Genomic DNA, 21,310 nt, shown 5'->3' with positions numbered 1-21,310 from the left:
ATAATCCTTTGGTTTGGCTACAATCCAACGCCAAATGTAACTCTAAATTGATGCGCTGGGCACTCTCATTACAACCTTATAATATTAAGGTCATTCATCGCAAAGGATCTTTGCACAAGAACGTAGATGTTCTGAGTAGAATTAAGTAATGTAATAACTCTTAGTGTATGTAACCACGTTCAGAATTTATTTTATTATTTAATGTATGCTCAACTGATGTATTTGAACGTTCTCCATTTTTTCTTTCTATTTAAATGTGGTGTAAAAGTATTTGTTTAAAACTTAAAATTTTTGCCCTGAAATTTGGAAATTTATAAGAGAAATTACCTTTTCTCTTTAAGCATTTGAGCAAGCCGAGCTTATAAACTTTCGAATTTTACAGAACTTTTCCCTTCGGTAAAAGTCTCTCCGTTGGGGAAGAGGTTGTAACAGCTTTACATATTATTAAAATCTTGTAGTTTAAATAATTTAAATAGTTGAACATTAAGGTATTTGTGAATGGCAATTTTTGAAACCAGATTCGAGTGCCACGTGCGACTCTCGCACGAAGAATGTAATTTATTTTTTAAATGTTAGAATATGTTTTCTCTTCTTGTTTGTATGTCGCCATTTTTTTCAGTGTTAAATAAAAGTTATTGCTGTGTTCCATCATTGGAGTTGCTTCATATCGCCAAAGAAGTATTACAGTGTGTTAGGTTCTCGTATAACACTTTATGTATGTACATACTTCGATAGCAAGACTTTTATTCTAAACATCTGCAAAAATTAAGTTACATACTATGATATCATGCATAGTACACAATAACAAAATATAATACATTTATACACCCAAAAATAAAATAAACTCCTGTAATGCCTGCATTCTCTCACGTTGAAATTCTATCACGCCCATCATTTACAACTTCAATTATCCGAATCGCTTTCAGAATTTTAGAATTTTTCAGAATCAGCTGAAGAAGAGAAGAAAAAAGAGGAAAAGGAAAAAGAAGCTCAAGAAAAGGAAAGGGAAGAGACGGGAGAAGATGAGTATAAGATATCACCTGAGGAATGAAGAAACATTCTTTTGAAAGTTCCCGGATGTTCAGAAATTTATGTTGAAAATACAGCAGAATGCATGGTGTGTGATTCGTCAGACCCTGGATCTCAAATTCTAAATGATGATGAACTTATTGAAAGTGTGAGAGAAGAAAGTGTCGAGGAAGAAGATGACCTTGATGTCAAAGTTGAAGTAGACAAGGGGTCATCAGCTAATGAAGCGTTTGACGGCCTTGAAACTGCGTTGAAGGGGATGGAGCGTCAGTCCGAATCTGACCACATGCAATTTCTCATTGTCAAGCGGATGCGCGACTTGGGTACTCGAAAACGGATAAGACAATCAAACAGCTTACTTTGACCGAGATGTTCAGCAAGCAATGACTTTCAGAACTTGTAAGTACTGTACAGTACGCTATATAACATGTACGTAAAAGTGTTGCCTTTTTATTTTAATTAATTCAAACTTCTTTTTGTTTAAAAATAGTTTCTTTTTTTCTCTCTCGTTTTCAACATACAGTGATTAATTAAAGTGTATGTAGCCCCTTTTTTCGGAAAAAATCCAATTATCCGAATTTTTGATTATCCGAATAGGGTCCGGTTCCAATTGATTTGGACAACAAGTTCTACAGTATATATCTCGTGAACCCAATGTTTAGTTAAGAGACTTCATAAATTGCGTAACTGTGATTTTAGAAAAAAAAAAATTTTTTGGATATGCGTTATTAATTATCTTTGTCGTGTTTAGAAGTAATTATTAAATAATTATCTTTCAGTCCCAAACTATGTCTAAATGTAAGAAAACAACTTTTAAATAAAAATTTGTTTCTTGGGGCGAAAATATAAATTTTGAATCATTTGTTAAAAGGAAAAGCATCTGACGTTACAAAAGGGATGAATTTAAATGATGCAGCAGCGAGAACTATTAAAAAAAATTTTGCTCTTAGAAGTTTTCGGAACCCATTCCTGTATTTTGCATTGGTTATTAGTCTCGTATAACACGGTTTCACACAACATGGTATTTTCTAGAAGCCTATCTATTGTGTTATAAGAGGGACACCTGTAAGTAGATAGAAAATGGGCGTTCTGCGACAGGTGGGTCAGTGGGTCAGGGGGCGTGGTCAATGACATCACAGAGGGCGGGGCCAAAGGCAACGTCATCACACTAGGGGGCGTGGTTTCGAGTGGAGTTGAGTTGTTCGTAGACTACTGATTGAGTTGTAGACCTCCTGCTTTTCATTTAAAGTTAGTTTTTTTATATTGGCAACGGGAAATATTTTCTGCATCTTAATTTTGATGATATAGCGATGCTGCCCTCTCTTGACGAAAAAGTGAATTATATGTTTTAGAAATATATTTTTTAAGTCTGGTGTTAAAATTATTTAATGCGCGACTCTGAAAACAATGTAAAAGAAACAAATATAAAAAAGACTTTCCTTTAATGATAGTTCATCATGTCATGAAAATGAAATTACAAGATAATTTGTTTTTATTACTCAATTTTATTCTGATACTTTTATCCTTTCTAGTTTTAAATGAAACTTTAACTTATTTCTTAGGTTTTCTGTTCATAATAACATATTCATTTACTGTCATATTTTTTTAATACTTAACACGTTTCTAATTGTAATATTTATTTAATTTCCACATACTATTTTTTTTCATACCTTTCATAAATTTCAGCATACCCTGATTTTTAACTTATATGTTATATTTCACAAACGTTCCCGCACATGCTGTTTATTTATTACATTACTTAATTTTAGATGCAATTTAACACTTTTTTTTAACGTTATAATGTTCAATATATTCTGAATTTTAACTTCATTTACTCTTTTTAAACCACTCTAGTATTCTATACACACTTTAACTTAGTGGTATGAAATTGTATTTAAAAAGAAACGTTTATTTTTCGTGATCTTAGTTCTTTTACTAAATTTTCTACAGAATTTCTAATTTCTTTCACGTGTTTAACAATATCTTCCTTACATTACCGAATATTTTTTAAAAAAACTTAAGTCTATAACTGTTAATTGCTTTTCTTACGTTCATGATTTCCCTTCTGTGTTTATATTTCTTTAATTCTAGCTTAACTTATTTATTATAATGTTTTTATTTCTGTCTCATCACTCGTAATTCCAACATTTTATCCCTTTTTATTCATTTTAACGATATGGATTGTTTTCATTTACTCCATATTCAAATATTTCCTCACAATTTTTATAATACTTGTTTTATTCCTCGATCATAATAGATCATCTACAGGTTTTACTCAGAAATTTCCATTCAAAACTTTACAGTTTAATACCATTTATATCTAAATGTATTTCTTTCTCATATAGTTTTATGGTCTTCAAAGTTTCTAACATCATATTTAGTTTTAAATCCCGATTACCTTTAAGTGTGTTGATAATTTTCATTTCTAATTTTACAACCACGTTCAGTGTTTCATCCACACATACCAAAATATTTCTTACATTTTCTGATATTTAGTCTATGTCATATTTCAGTACTTCAAATGAATTTACACTGCTCACACTATTATTTTTTCATGTTTTAGAGACACTAACTATACTAATTTTACTATTTTTCCTGCACTAATTGCATCTATGTCAGCACTCATGCTAAACTAGCAATTGTTTTGCATCACATGCATAAAGAAATTCTTAAAACCAACTTTTTCAATATCGTACTCAAATTACTGTTTTCCAGATGGGAATTACCAGTATTCTTTGGTTTTACTCTGTTACATCTTTTTAAATTTTAACATCTTACTTTTAATTCTAACATACATCTTTTAAACAGTTTTTTCTTTTAATGATAGCCTTACCTTATTTGTTCAAATTAATTCTTTCATTCACCTTCTTTACTACCTTTCAGTACCTTCATAATTCACTATGCAAACGCAATGTCTTTCACTGACATTCTGTTTAATAATACCACAAGTTTCCTTAATTGACAAAAAGCGAATTATTTCTCATTTCAAAATAGAACTACTATATTTTTGCACAAACATTACCTTTATCCATTCAAGCCACCCCTTAACCTGTAACTGACGTAGCGATAGGAAAGGAGATTCTTATCATATACTCTTTCGACATTTGAGGTTTCTAGAACTTCTTTGACAAGTATATCAATACCATCAGAAAATATACTTAACACTTTTACCCAGTTTAAAGGCAACATACTGTTATAAGAATGGTTTTAGTTAAATTTATAACACAAATAAACGCATTTTGTGCTAAATAGGCATAAACATTTAGATTCAGAATATTTCTTTTTAATCCGATGTAAGATTTGAATTTCATTCATGATACGGATTGTCTCTTGATTTTCTTTTTGTTTACCTTACACTAATAGAAAATTTTTATTTTACAAGTTCAGCTTTTAATGAAATAGAAATAAAAACTACGATACACCTGCTGTTTTTAAGAAAAGGAACTTTAATATATTTCTGGAAATGTAAATGCTTTTAGAGTTTTCTTTCAATAACGTTGATTTTCATTACTTTACTAACTTCAATAATTCTCTTATTAGCTAATATGAATGAAAGAAGATTGTCAAAAATGTGACACAGTATAATTCTTACGAACATATGTACCTTTACCAGCATACAGATATTACCGATTGAAATGAAGAAAGATACAGATATTTTACTCCAATCTACATTAAATTAAAAAAAAATATTTAAACTTTCATACATTCCAAAGAATAAACGAAAACTCAATAGATATTGTCATGTTTGTATATATGAGATAAAAGTTTTATGAATGGTATCTAAAATAATGCTTAGAACTTCATAAAAGCGAACATTCACTATGTTAATACACATATCATCAGTTATTTACATTAATCAATGTAATATTAATCATTACATGTACTATATGCTTATATATTTAAAGTTTAATTGTCTTACAATTGAATAATTAACTATTGAGAGAAAGAGGTTCATATCTTACACTATTTAATTCACATGGAACAAATTTTTCCATCAACCACATTGAACCACGTTTATTAAATTCGCCAAAGCTCTTTTATTTCTGCATTTTCACACTCACGACACATTTTAAATGTAACTATTGATTACCATTTCAAACACCGATATCATAACTCAGTGTAAAACTACATCATAACTCATTTTTTCCCTACTAACTACAATTTTATATATTCAAGAAGTACATCTAAGACATGATCATTTTCTATGTTCTAGCAAATCGATTCAATTGCGAACATACTATTAAGACTTGCGATTTTAGAAGACTTGCATGTATTAACGATGTCAACGTTTCTTCGTTTTTGTAAGATTCGTATCAAACCATGTCGCATTCGAATGGGGTGTAAGAGATCACTTTTTCTTTTAAACACTTGTAAACAATGGATGCAATTTATAAGAAGAGAAGTATCATGCTGTTTCAAAACATCATCATCAGCATATTTCTGTTTCTTTTGACACCAGCAAAATTTTAAAAAAAAAAAAAAAAAGGTTCGTGAGATTTTCTTCAAATTCTGTTTTACTTGAAAAAAATGTCCGAACATTCAATACGATGTAAAGATTCATATTGTTTTAAATTCTTATGCTCACTAAATATTTTTTATCACGATTTACTCTTAAAAGTAACTTTATAAGTTTTCATATCCTTTTTACATGAAAAGAACTTGTGATTATTCACTACAAAATTCTAAGACGAGAAGCTTCGCGACTTTTCAAACTACAAACTTAAATTTCTTAGAACATACACTACATCTGATGTTTCTTTCATGAGATTTCAAATATCTCTTCAGATTACTCGTATTCAAGAAACCTTACAAATATATCACATAAGTTCAGCGAATAATCGCTTCATAAACTCTTAAATTTTCAACACGAGTGAATCACTTGAAGCATATACTGCACTGTAAACATACAATACTTAAAAAAATTGTTATAAAAAATAAAAATACATTCATTTCACCAAGAAGCTTTTCTATTTAAATACATTTATTTATTTCCAAAGAACAAGTTTCTGTATTATACATAAAATATACTTAGAATTTTCTTTCATTAGTTAATATCAAATTAACAACAATATCCATTTACTGATATTTGATATACATGTTTGCTTTAAAATTAAAACTAAAATTTCAATATATTTCTATTAAAAAAAACATAATGAAAAAAAAATATACTCATAACATCAACCAAAGACAGAAATTTAAATAGAATAGCTGTATTTATATTAGTGCATTTTTATAATCTTCATAACATTTCGATTCAAAAAACCTATTACAAAATAAATGAAACATTTTTTTCTGCCCTAAAGAATCTCTTATATTTTTAAAATTAATACATAAAAATATATCTTCCCCAATATATTTAATTCTATCCTCAACACTTATTATAATGCAATCATGTCTTGTTTGTGAAGGATGATTTACAATACAACCTTCGCATTTAAATAGTTTTTTAATCACTGAATTTAATTCAGTTTTGATAGAGTTTATGAGTTCTTTAAAAAGTTCATCATCATCACTTACCATATCCGAACAATTGTTTTTACATTTGATTTGCAACGGTAAAATAATTTCAAAAATACTTTTATATAAAGTATTAGATACATCAGGAATAATTTCTTTCAATTTTTTTAAAATATCACAGTTTACTTTTAGGTATGTAGGTTTTAGTTTAAAAGAATTTTCATCTTGTTTAAAAACTTGTTGAAAAATACACTCACCTTCTTTGTTGAAAACTACCAACTCATTATTGCAAATGATGCTGGCAGTCGTATAGACAAGATTAAATTCATATATTGAGGAAAATTCTTGCCATGTTGCAGGAGTTATAACAACACCGCGTGTAGTAGGTTATAATATTTTATTTTGTTCCACACATTCACGTAGATGAATGTTCATTCTGTTTTCAAACTGATTTATGGACACAAAATATCCCCAACCAAGAGTCCACTGTGCAATCAACTTCGAACTTTCTTTTTTCTGTTCTCGATTATTCGGCATGAAGATATTTTCAGGAACAGACTTCATATAGTGGGCAAACCAGTCATCCTCTGGAATTTCATCCTCATTATCTTCCAAGCGTCGTTTTTTAATTTTCGAAATTTTTATGTTTCGGAATGTGATACTAATTCTAGGATCTTTAACGTCAGGTTGAGAGAGTATTCCGTGCATCCAAAATTGATTCGTTGGGGGTTTCATTACAAGGAGAGTTCCATGAGTTAAGTCCACGCTTCGAGATGTGAAATTTCGCCTGGTAAATACCATTTGACGTTTTACACCTAAACTGATGATAGGTATATCACTTTCAGGTTCGAGACAAGTTTCATTGTCTTTATGCGTTGAAATTTTCGCCACTCCGTCAGGATAATAGTTCAATAAAGCAAAATTATATTTTTTGCCAGTTATCGTTTCAACATAATCTTTTACATTTAGAAGAGTTTGAGTCCATGGTTCTGCACAAATGCTCGTTCCAGAGAATTCGTAACTAAGTCCTTCATCACCAAAACCGAGTACTTTTCTTCGTGGAACATACTGAGTCCCATTAATTTCAAAACTAATATTTTTAAAATCATAATTTGATAGTTCATCTAGCAAAATATCAGCTTCATTTCGTGAATAAAATTCTTCGTATAATTCCACATTTAACTCTGTATCACATATATTCCTCATATTCGCTTTTGAATCTAACGACAATTCTGAATGATATACAAATACGTAGCATTCTTAAATAGCAAAAATTATCTAAAACATACATTAACGAAATTGCTGCACGTTATCATGATAACGTGAAGTCTACAGCGCTTATCAAGGATCTTCCTTCACTTCTGTATGTACTGTCAAACTTGGAATAGCAACAACAACCTTAAGATAATACATTCTTTCGCGTATGATTATCAGAGTTTTAGAAATTTTCCATTACTCTATCATGATAAGTGGATGATGCTTTTAAGATTCTCCTTATGCATATATGTAATATCGAGGTTCACAATAACAACATTAGGACACTATAACTCTTTCCCACTATCCTATCATGATTATTTTTACACATATGACGCCGGAAAGACTGGCTTCACAAACAAGACATGACAAGAATGTATTACGATAAGTGTTGATGAAATCATTTCGTTAATGTATGTTTTAGATAATTTTTGCTATTTAAGAATGCTACGTATTTCTATATCATTCAGAATTGTCGTTAGATTCAAAAGCGAATATGAGGAATATATGTGATACAGAGTTAAATGTGGAATTATACGAAGAATTTTATTCACGAAATGAAGCTGATATTTTGCTAGATGAACTATCAAATTATGATTTTAAAAATATTAGTTTTGAAATTAATGGGACTCAATATGTTCCACGAAGAAAAGTACTTGGTTTTGGTGATGAAGGACTTAGTTACGAATTCTCTGGAACGAGCATTTGTGCAGAACCATGGACTCAAACTCTTCTAAATGTAAAAGATTATGTTGAAACGATAAGTGGCAAAAAATATAATTTTGCTTTATTGAACTATTATCCTGACGGAGTGGCGAAAATTTCAACGCATAAAGACAATGAAACTTGTCTCGAAACTGAAAGTGACATACCTATCATCAGTTTAGGTGTAAAACGTCAAATGGTATTTACCAGGCGAAATTTCACATCTCGAAGCGTGGACTTAACTCATGGAACTCTCCTTGTAATGAAACCCCCAACGAATCAATTTTGGATGCACGGAATACCCTCTCAACCTGACGTTAAAGATCCTAGAATTAGTATCACATTCCGAAACATAAAAATTTCGAAAATTAAAAAACGACGCTTGGAAGATAATGAGGATGAACTTCCAGAGGATGACTGGTTTGCCCACTATATGAAGTCTGTTCCTGAAAATATCTTCATGCCGAATAATCGAGAACAGAAAAAAGAAAGTTCGAAGTTGATTGCACAGTGGACTCTTGGTTGGGGATATTTTGTGTCCATAAATCAGTTTGAAAACAGAATGAACATTCATCTACGTGAATGTGTGGAACAAAATAAAATATTATACCCTACTACACGCGGTGTTGTTATAACTCCTGCAACATGGCAAGAATTTTCCTCAAAAATATATGAATTTAATCTTGTCTATACGACTGCCAGCATCATTTGCAATAATGAGTTGGTAGTTTTCAACAAAGAAGGTGAGTGTATTTTTCAACAAGTTTTTAAACAAGATGAAAATTCTTTTAAACTAAAACGTACATACCTAAAAGTAAACTGTGATATTTTAAAAAAATTGAAAGAAATTATTCCTGATGTATTTAATACTTTATATAAAAGTATTTTTGAAATTATTTTACCGTTGCAAATCAAATGTACAACAATTGTTCGGATATGGTAAGTGATGATGATGAACTTTTTAAAGAACTCATAAACTCTATCAAAACTGAATTAAATTCAGTGATTAAAAAACTATTTAAATGCGAAGGTTGTATTGTAAATCATCCTTCACAAACAAGACATGATTGCATTATAATAAGTGTTGAGGATAGAATTAAATATATTGGGGAAGATATATTTTTATGTATTAATTTTAAAAATATAAGAGATTCTTTAAGGCAGAAAAAAATGTTTCATTTATTTTGTAATAGGTTTTTTGAATCGAAATGTTCTTTGGAAATAAATAAATGTATTTAAATAGAAAAGCTTCTTGGTGAAATGAATGTATTTTTATTTTTTATAACAATTTTTTTAAGTATTGTATGTTTACAGTGCAGTATATGCTTCAAGTGATTCACTCGTGTTGAAAATTTAAGAGTTTATGAAGCGATTATTCGCTGAACTTATGTGATATATTTGTAAGGTTTCTTGAATACGAGTAATCTGAAGAGATATTTGAAATCTCATGAAAGAAACATCAGATGTAGTGTATGTTCTAAGAAATTTAAGTTTGTAGTTTGAAAAGTCGCGAAGCTTTTCGTCTTAGAATTTTGTAGTGAATAATCACAAGTTCTTTTCATGTAAAAAGGATATGAAAACTTATAAAGTTACTTTTAAGAGTAAATCGTGATAAAAAATATTTAGTGAGCATAAGAATTTAAAACAATATGAATCTTTACATCGTATTGAATGTTCGGACATTTTTTTCAAGTAAAACAGAATTTGAAGAAAATCTCACGAACCTTTTTTTTTTTTTTTTTTTTTTAAATTTTGCTGGTGTCAAAAGAAACAGAAATATGCTGATGATGATGTTTTGAAACAGCATGATACTTCTCTTCTTATAAATTGCATCCATTGTTTACAAGTGTTTAAAAGAAAAAGTGATCTCTTACACCCCATTCGAATGCGACATGGTTTGATACGAATCTTACAAAAACGAAGAAACGTTGACATCGTTAATACATGCAAGTCTTCTAAAATCGCAAGTCTTAATAGTATGTTCGCAATTGAATCGATTTGCTAGAACATAGAAAATGATCATGTCTTAGATGTACTTCTTGAATATATAAAATTGTAGTTAGTAGGGAAAAAATGAGTTATGATGTAGTTTTACACTGAGTTATGATATCGGTGTTTGAAATGGTAATCAATAGTTACATTTAAAATGTGTCGTGAGTGTGAAAATGCAGAAATAAAAGAGCTTTGGCGAATTTAATAAACGTGGTTCAATGTGGTTGATGGAAAAATTTGTTCCATGTGAATTAAATAGTGTAAGATATGAACCTCTTTCTCTCAATAGTTAATTATTCAATTGTAAGACAATTAAACTTTAAATATATAAGCATATAGTACATGTAATGATTAATATTACATTGATTAATGTAAATAACTGATGATATGTGTATTAACATAGTGAATGTTCGCTTTTATGAAGTTCTAAGCATTACTTTAGATACCATTCATAAAACTTTTATCTCATATATACAAACATGACAATATCTATTGAGTTTTCGTTTATTCTTTGGAATGTATGAAAGTTTAAATATTTTTTTTTAATTTAATGTAGATTGGAGTAAAATATCTGTATCTTTCTTCATTTCAATCGGTAATATCTGTATGCTGGTAAAGGTACATATGTTCGTAAGAATTATACTGTGTCACATTTTTGACAATCTTCTTTCATTCATATTAGCTAATAAGAGAATTATAGAAGTTAGTAAAGTAATGAAAATCAACGTTATTGAAAGAAAACTCTAAAAGCATTTACATTTCCAGAAATATATCAAAGTTCCTTTTCTTAAAAACAGCAGGTGTATCGTAGTTTTTATTTCTATTTCATTAAAAGCTGAACTTGTAAAATAAAAATTTTCTATTAGTGTAAGGTAAACAAAAAGAAAATCAAGAGACAATCCGTATCATGAATGAAATTCAAGTCTTACATCGGATTAAAAAGAAATATTCTGAATCTAAATGTTTATGCCTATTTAGCACAAAATGCGTTTATTTGTGTTATAAATTTAACTAAAACCATTCTTATAACAGTATGTTGCCTTTAAACTGGGTAAAAGTGTTAAGTATATTTTCTGATGGTATTGATATACTTGTCAAAGAAGTTCTAGAAACTCAAATGTCGAAAGAGCATATGATAAGAATCTCCTTTCCTATCGCTACGTCAGTTACAGGTTAAGGGGTGGCTTGAATGGATAAAGGTAATGTTTGTGCAAAAATATAGTAGTTCTATTTTGAAATGAGAAATAATTCGCTGTTTGTCAATTAAGGAAACTTGTGGTATTATTAAACAGAATGTCAGTGAAAGACATTGCGTTTGCATAGTGAATTATGAAGGTACTGAAAGGTAGTAAAGAAGGTGAATGAAAGAATTAATTTGAACAAATAAGGTAAGGCTATCATTAAAAGAAAAAACTGTTTAAAAGATGTATGTTAGAATTAAAAGTAAGATGTTAAAATTTAAAAAGATGTAACAGAGTAAAACCAAAGAATACTGGTAATTCCCATCTGGAAAACAGTAATTTGAGTACGATATTGAAAAAGTTGGTTTTAAGAATTTCTTTATGCATGTGATGCAAAACAATTGCTAGTTTAGCATGAGTGCTGACATAGATGCAATTAGTGCAGGAAAAATAGTAAAATTAGTATAGTTAGTGTCTCTAAAACATGAAAAAATAATAGTGTGAGCAGTGTAAATTCATTTGAAGTACTGAAATATGACATAGACTAAATATCAGAAAATGTAAGAAATATTTTGGTATGTGTGGATGAAACACTGAACGTGGTTGTAAAATTAGAAATGAAAATTATCAACACACTTAAAGGTAATCGGGATTTAAAACTAAATATGATGTTAGAAACTTTGAAGACCATAAAACTATATGAGAAAGAAATACATTTAGATATAAATGGTATTAAACTGCAAAGTTGTGAATGGAAATTTCTGAGTAAAACCTGTAGATGATCTATTATGATCGAGGAATAAAACAAGTATTATAAAAATTGTAAGGAAATATTTGAATATGGAGTAAATGAAAACAATCCATATCGTTAAAATGAATAAAAAGGGATAAAATGTTGGAATTACGAGTGATGAGACAGAAATAAAAACATTATAATAAATAATTTAAGCTAGAATTAAGAAATATAAACACAGAAGGGAAATCATGAACGTAAGAAAAGCAATTAACAGTTATAGACTTAAGTTTTTTTTAAAAAGATTCGGTAATGTAAGGAAGATATTGTTAAACACGTGAAAGAAATTAGAAATTCTGTAGAAAATTTAGTAAAAGAACTAAGATCACGAAAAATAAACGTTTCTTTTTAAATACAATTTCATACCACTAAGTTAAAGTGTGTATAGAATACTAGAGTGGTTTTAAAAAAGTAAATGAAGTTAAAATTCAGAATATATTGAACATTATAACGTTAAAAAAAAGTGTTAAATTGCATCTAAAATTAAGTAATGTAACAAATAAACAGCATGTGCGGGAACGTTTGTGAAATATAACATATAAGTTAAAAATCAGGGTATGCTGAAATTTATGAAAGATATGAAAAAAAAAATAGTATGTGGAAATTAAATAAATATTACAATTAGAAACGTGTTAAGTATTAAAAAAATATGACAGTAAATGAATATGTTATTATGAACAGAAAACCTAAGAAATAAGTTAAAGTTTCATTTAAAACTAGAAAGGATAAAAGTATCAGAATAAAATTGAGTAATAAAAACAAATTATCTTGTAATTTCATTTTCATGACATGATGAACTATCATTAAAGGAAAGTCTTTTTTATATTTGTTTCTTTTACATTGTTTTCAGAGTCGCGCATTAAATAATTTTAACACCAGACTTAAAAAATATATTTCTAAAACATATAATTCACTTTTTCGTCAAGAGAGGGCAGCATCGCTATATCATCAAAATTAAGATGCAGAAAATATTTCCCGTTGCCAATATAAAAAAACTAACTTTAAATGAAAAGCAGGAGGTCTACAACTCAATCAGTAGTCTACGAACAACTCAACTCCACTCGAAACCACGCCCCCTAGTGTGATGACGTTGCCTTTGGCCCCGCCCTCTGTGATGTCATTGACCACGCCGCCTGACCCACTGACCCACCTGTCGCAGAACGCCCATTTTCTATCTACTCCTGTAATTTATTTATACAAAAATATGAGCTATTAACATATAGTATAGCAGCATCAATAACTATTTGGTTTGATTGCTTAAATGACTAATAAAAAAAAATTTTATACTTTTTCACACCAAAAAATCTGACAATATAACAACTAAAATGCAAACTGGAAGTGTATATATAAAATAATATTTACATATAATATGGCAATTTAAAGGAAATGCATTGCAATCATTTATCTGTTTTAAAGTCATATTTATACAAATATGTATAGCAATTTAAAATAAACACCTTTTAAGTCCCAAAAACAATGTAAATCAGATTAATCGGATGGTTAATCCATCCTCTTAAATCAGGTTAAAGAAAAAAAGGTACTTTTCCATTTCGCCGGCGCAAATCTCGCCAAGCAGACGTTATTGGCGACAACAAACAGTATACACATAAAAAATGTTAACAAATTTATTTCTAAGAATTTTTTATTTTGAAGGGAACTACTCTGATTTGCGCCCTCAAGTCGCCAAATTTCTCGCCAAACATTTTTGGCGAGAAGCTCCACGCTGCCATATTATTATCTAAATTTTTTTGTCTACATTTCGAACTTTAAGCCTAAAATGTCTCCAAAAACGTAATTTAAGTTAAAAATCCGAAACAAAAACCAAAACAAACAAAAAAAATAGCAAAAACGTAAAGTTTCTAATCAAAAATAGTTGACAAAAACCCATGTACACAGTGATATGTTTTAACTTCAAAAAACATCTACGAATGGCACAATCTAAGCGACGAACGAATCTACGAACTACGCACATCTCGCTTTAATAAATTAACATAACAACAATAAATTTCAAAGAATACCATGTACACAGCATCCTGATTAAACTTTAAAAAAATCTACGAATTGCACAATCTATGCAACAAACGAATCTACATTTAATAAATTAACATAACAGCAATAAATTTCAAAGACTACCATGTACCATTTCTACCATTAAAGTAGACTACCATTTCAACTTTAAAAAACATCTATGAATTGCACAATTTAGACGCTACGCAATAATCAACAAAATAAACTAAAATAAATTTCAAACAATTAAAAAAAACAATAACGACAGAAATCCATACTAAAAAAACAAAGAATATAACATTTTACAAAATATGAACATGAATAAAATAAAATGCACTTACCATGAATTAATTTTTTCGAACAGCAGAAATACCAATTTCATACCGCCTTTAACGTGTTGCCACGTAATCACTATCGTATTTATATGACAGCCAGACACACTATCCAGAAAATTCATACTATGGTTCACAAATAAATAAAATCACAAATCCCTACTTCTATCATGCACAGCCACTAAAAAATAATCTCCCAGACCCTCTTTCCCCACCTCCAAATACTCATTGCCCCTTAACAAGATGGCCACACGATGATATTTCCTTTTGACGAACTTCAATTCAACAATTTCCACCATTTTATCTTTTCCCCCTATCTTCTCAGACACAGAGCATGACGCGAACCAACGAGGTCCAGCGAAAGATTTTTCAACGTTAGCAGGGTTGCCATAAAACACGCAATCGCGCCAAAAACCAGCGCAGAATACATATCGCCACATTTGGTGAAATTAGGGCGTATATCAGAGTTGTACCAAAGACATCAATTTAAGAATTTACTACGCGTTCATGGTTCAACAACCTGATTCGCCGGTTCGTATCACGTAACCCCAAGTAATCTCATCTCACGTAAACTACGCTACAAAAATATAATTCTCTAAGTAATTATGTACATTAATTTCAAGTTAAATCTTAATTTGGAATACAAGTTTAAATGCAAGAATTATTTCAAATAGTACGATTAGCTTATTCAGAAATTATGTAAAACCGCAGTGCTTTTCTTCACTAGTGCATTCTCATTAGAACTGAATTCTTGATTTTGCCTTTTCTATATTTTCGCCTTTGGGTGAGAGGTGTGATTGCATCCTAATTGACTTAATGACCGCGAATGGCCTTAGGGCATAAAACTGGACTATCTTCTTGTAAAAATTCTGTATAATTGTATGCCAGTATTGAAAGAAACAATCAATCTGATAAGAAATGGTTGCGACTTGTTTTGAAAATCAGGCGTATAAGATTACCAGCGAGGATATTCCGTTTGGCATCAGTTGTACTATTATTGGCGACTTTACCGCCTGCGCCGGCAAAACGGAAAAGTACCGAAAAGGAATAAACATTTATACATATGTGGGGGGCCAAAAAAATTCTTCAAAAAAATAAATATATTTAAAAAGCAGTAATTTACTTTAGATATAAGAAATTTAAAAGGTATTTTTCAAATTTAGTTTCTGTTTATACGTTTGCTTTAAATTTCTTTGTGTAAATTAATATAATAAGTTTACATCATGAATATACCTCTTCTGAGATACAATTAAACTTCAGCTAAACTGGTATTGATTCTAATTAATACATTTAAAAATTTCTGTGATTATAGATATTATGCCTATAAATTTCCTGACATTATAATTCCGTCTCTTACCTAAGTCGGGCTCATCTTCATTAACGATTCAAAAAATCAACTTCATACTAATTCAATATTTCCATAAAATTGTACTGTTTCTTAACAACAAAAATACATTATCTCGTATTCTGTTCAACATTTAAATTTCTTTTTAAATTAAAATGAGCAGAATACAACTGTAAGCTTTGTTTTGCGTTCATGTGAGATGAGATTTGTTTCAGGAGTAAATCATATTATTATAATATAATTAGGTGATAAAATTAGCTATTTGAGCATAATTTACAACTGAATTTAATTTAAAGCTTGTATGTATAAAAAGACTTATTTATGTATATAAACATATATAACATATAGAATTAGAAAGTATTTTATAAATGTATTATTTAAATTTTTCTTATGCGTAATCTGGGTGTTGAAAAAAACAAAATGATATGAAAGAGACTTGAATTTACATTTTTGTCATTGACAAAGTCCTTTCTGTCCATTTCAGCTATAAAATATGTAGATAAGGAACTGTTCTTTTTTATCTTAAATATTTAATGTAATCACTTTTTGCTTGAGGTTAATTTCTAGGTGCAAAGTACGTCTTTTCTGAAAACAACAGTTAAAAATATCCTGCAGTACCGCCTTCATCTAATGAAAGACAAGAAGGTATGATCATAAGGTGGATCCAGAATTCATAATAATATAAAGGGTTTCAAAAAAACACTCTTTTGTAAAAAATTGAAGTACCAAGAAGGACTTTTGCGATCGTGACGAAATTTGGTATGCAAAAAAATCTTGATCTAACATGCAAATGATCAACGTTTCAAGGCAAATGAACAGGAATTGCAATCATAGCGCACATTTTTAGTGCGCAATTCGCAAAGTATAAAACCAGTAACAGAGTCGGAACATTCATCTTTTTTTTGTTGCTGCCATTGTAATTCCGTAAAGAAGCAACTAAAGATGCCATTACGGCGATATCGAAGACTTTACAGACATCTAAACGACTTCGAACGTGGTAGCATTGTAGGGTTGCGTGAAGCTAGGTGGTCATACCAGCAATAGGCCGCCACCTGGAGCGTACAGACACTGCTATGCAAATATGTTGGCAGCAATGGTTGCTACAAGGAAATTGCCGAGGAAATGAAGGCTCTGGAAGAACAAAAAGCACGAATGCGAAGCAAGGTAGGATGATTGTTCGCCAGGCCCAAACCGCCCTAACGGTATCATTGTCGACTATTCAACGCACTACAGTCACGGTTATACCTCCCGTGGTTCCATCCACCATCTCACGGCGTTTGTCTGAGGGGGGTTAAACTCACAGAAGCCTTTAAGATGTTTGCCTTTGACCCCACAACAATCGCGGGGCCGTCTGGAGTGGTGTCGTAGCCGATCATCATGGCTGCCAACAGACTGGCATCGTATAGTGTTCAGCGATGAATGTCGCTTCAGTCTTGAAGAAGATGACGACCGTGTTCGTGTCTGGAGAGAACAGGGCCAGCGGTCCCAATCAGCCTTTGTTTTAGAAAGACATACAGCCATAACCCCTGGTGTGATGGTGTGGGGCGCTATTTCTTATGACAGCAGGCCATCTTTAGTCATCCTCCGTACATCTTTAAAAGCTCAACGATATGTTGATACCATACTGCGACCGCTTGCATTACCCTTCATGGCACGTCATCCTGGAGCCATTTTCCAACAAGATAATGCCAGGCCACATACCGCTCGCATATCTCTGGACTGTCTCCGTGCGGTTGATATTCTTCCTTGGCCAGCAAGGTGACCAGACCTTTCACCAATCGAGCATGTCTGCGACATAGTAGGCTTCCAGATTCGGGCACCGCAAAATATCGCAGATCTGGAGCGACAACTGATGAATGCCTGACAGAATGTGTCGCAGGATGACATTAGGAATCCTTACCACACCTTGCCTTGATGAATTCAAGCATGCATTTCCGCAGGGGCAGTTTCACCAACTACTAATTTGAACACTCAATGGGCGATTGTGAGCCGTGAACAGATACTATCACCTTGATTTTTTAATGATTTTATTATCTGTTTTTGAGCTATATACATATTCAATTTAATCAAAAACAACCACTTCCTTCATGGTGCTTCGATTTCTTTGCAAAAGAGTGTAATTCACCTTTAAGTCCTAAAGGTGTTTTAAGCTCACTTTGTCCTTTTTTCGATGCTGATGGTGGTGTTTTAAGAGTGGAAAGTCGTGTGCAAAATTCTGACTTGGCGTTCAATATTAAACACCCTATAATCATCCCTGGTTAATAGAGGATTGCCTTGTTACACGTTTAAAACAATATCATGCAACATAAATGCATGCACGACCCAGTTTATTAGCTAATATTTTAAAGCAAAACTATTAGATTGTTAGTAGTAAGGAACTTATTCAGTCTTTTATCCATAAATGTATTTTCGTCACAGATATAAACTGTCCAAATAACCAATGGGAGACTTGCCGAAACAAAGAATCACACTTGACAGAGCATTTTTAACACATTTACTGACTATGCCGGTCCTGTAATTTTGAAATGTTACAAAGGTCGCAGCTTTAAGGGGACGGTAGACTTTAAAATAGCTAAAAAATCAAGCAAAATATTGAATTTGTTTTTTTACTCTCATAATATTAAATATACAAAACTACATCGTATGCAAAAAAAAAAAAAAAAAAACCGAGTTCAAATATTTTTAATTTTAAAGAAGTTACAAGCATTTCAAATGTATAAACAATGTAAACTTTGCCCTTTAAATTTTGAAGAAAATGTAAAAAAAAAAAATGTATTTCAACAGATATTTATTGATGTAATAATTTATATATTTGCTCAAAAGAAGTGTTTATTTCTAAGAAAAAGGGCTAGAAAAGTCAGTATCGTCAACTATTAATGAATTTAACATTGGTTGTGTGAATGCTATACGCGTAGAAGAGAATGAAACAAACTCGTTTTCTCTACTCGTTGCAAAAGGTGATCAACGTCGCTTGAACCAAAGCAAAAGGAGGAGTTTACCTGTTTGAAAAAAAAAAAAAAAAAAAAAAAAAAAAAAAAAAAAACAGAAATAGTAAAAAATGTTCATATGATGCGAATGAATTTTAAAAGTTTTATTTTATATTATGCATAAATTGTTTCTACCTCCAACTTTCGAATCACATACCAATTTGCGATATGTTTATTTTTCTCCTATTTAATATTATGAGATTGAAAATAATTAAATGATACGAAAATGTTATCTAGTGTCTACATATTCATATTTAAAGTTAATTTTCTGTTTCTTATGACCATGTATTAAAGGTAAGTTTGAAGAAAATCGTTAAATTCGGTTTTCTCAAAACAAAATTTTTCGCAGTTCGTATCTCTTGAAAATGCTCCATGAATCTCATTTTTAATTAAAAATGAATGATATTTGGAAGAAACTATCTTGTTATATGATACAGTAGATCTAAGTATGCAATTTTGGATATGAGGTTATTAAGAAGTTTAAACTAGTGATAATGTTTAACAAAAGGTGACATTTTCCCGAAAACTGGGTTTAAGTTCACAAAAAATCCTTTTTAAAAATTTCTGATCCATCATATTCAATAACGGATACACAAAATGTTTTGTCAAGTCTTTATAACTAACTTAAAGGAAACATTAGGAAAAAATATTGAAAATTAGCGCGCAAGGAGCATTTTAAATCTTTAATTAAAATAATTAATTTTTTGTTTTAAAATTTTTTAATTTAAAATAAATTGAAATTTTGATCATATATTTTATGAACTGATGCTCTAATACGTATATCTATAAAATTTCTCGTTGAAAACACAAAAACTTAAAAAACTAATTTTTAAACTCCACCGTCCTCTTAAGACCGCAAAAGGTTATATAGTTTTTTTTCATATGTTAAGCTACCAAAGCTTACCATATTCAGGCATTTAGCGACTTAACTTCTTTCATTGCTGCTCTTGGGCAATTTGCATCAAGGCGTCGTACACCTCGATATTTATTTTCGGATAATAATACGAACTTTGTTGGGGCGAAATGAAAATTGTCTGAATTGAACACTCTAACTACTTTCACTTAACAGCAATGAATTGATTTTAAACTACTTGGCTCAAAATACAATGGCATGCAAAATGACTCCCTCTGATTCTCCCCACTTTGGTAGTTTGTGGGAGTGGGGAATAAAGTCCATAAAATTTCATTTGAGAAGAATGATAGGAGAAACAATTAACAATTGAGGAATTAACTACTCTACTGATTCAAACTGAAGCCGTGTTAAATTAACGGCCCTTGTATAAAACCAATCATTCTCATGTATCTAATTTAGATGCCTTGACTGTTTCTCATTTTTTAACTGGAGATGTCATTACTAGTCTCCCAGAAGAGGATTTCTCTTACTCTATTAAAACGATGGAAATCATTACAGCAAATTAAGTAAAACTTTTGGAAGAGATATTAGAAGAAGTATTTAAATTCTTTACGACAAAGATATATTGAGTTGAAACATAAGTAATGGCCGTTTATGTTGTATTTAAAATTACGCGGTAAGAATAAAAGGTATTGGCATAATGTTTTGTGTTATTCGAAAGCGAATCTTTCCCTCTACAAGATGGCGTATTTGATTTTTTTGTCTGAGACAATTTTTGTTATTTTTCAGATCATTAAAATGGAGGGTCGAGTCAACAAAAATAAGAATTTTCGACACTTTCTTCTTTTTGCGTTTAATCGAAGCGCCAATGCTGCAAAAGCTGGTCGAGAGATTTGTGAAGTGTATGGAGAAGGTGCAATGCTTAAACGAACTCGAACTGCAAGAAATTGGTTTGCCAAATTCAGAAATGGAAATTTCGACATCGAAGACGCTGCTCGTTACGGACGACCCAATGAGTTTGATGAAGAGCGTTTGAATGAACTTCTGCACGAAGACGCGCGTCAAACCACTAGAGAATTTTAGCCAAACGAATGGGTTGTAGCCAGACTGTATTTTGACATCTTGGGTCTATGGGGAAAGTCCAAATTGACTAATTTATTGCTTTTTGTTTTGTTAAAATAAATTCTTTTAAAGTAAAAAAAGGCTATTCCTTATGCTTCAAACCAATAAATGGAAGAAACAACTTCCAAATTTGTCTGTACGTAATGTATTAATTAAGGAAGATAACACGCGTCCTGGGGTTTGGTCATTAGGTCGCATTGTTTCCGTCCTGGAAAAGATAGAAATGTTACAGTTGGTACAGTAAGAACTGTCC

General features: G+C 30.7%; 1 protein-coding gene across 4 annotated transcripts in view; it reads right to left on the bottom strand.

Moving 5' to 3' along the window:
• The window catches only part of LOC118190648 (mitochondrial inner membrane protease subunit 2-like), a 293,811-nt gene that overhangs the window by 257,024 nt on the left and 15,477 nt on the right, over positions 1-21,310 (bottom strand). The window lies entirely within an intron of this gene.

Source organism: Stegodyphus dumicola, chromosome 1 (assembly GCF_044657685.1).
Source record: "Stegodyphus dumicola isolate Sdum_Otavi_A_Nest chromosome 1, ASM4465768v1".
In the NCBI taxonomy this organism is placed as follows: Eukaryota; Metazoa; Arthropoda; class Arachnida; order Araneae; family Eresidae; genus Stegodyphus; species Stegodyphus dumicola.
This window is presented reverse-complemented; position numbering and strand designations above follow the sequence as displayed.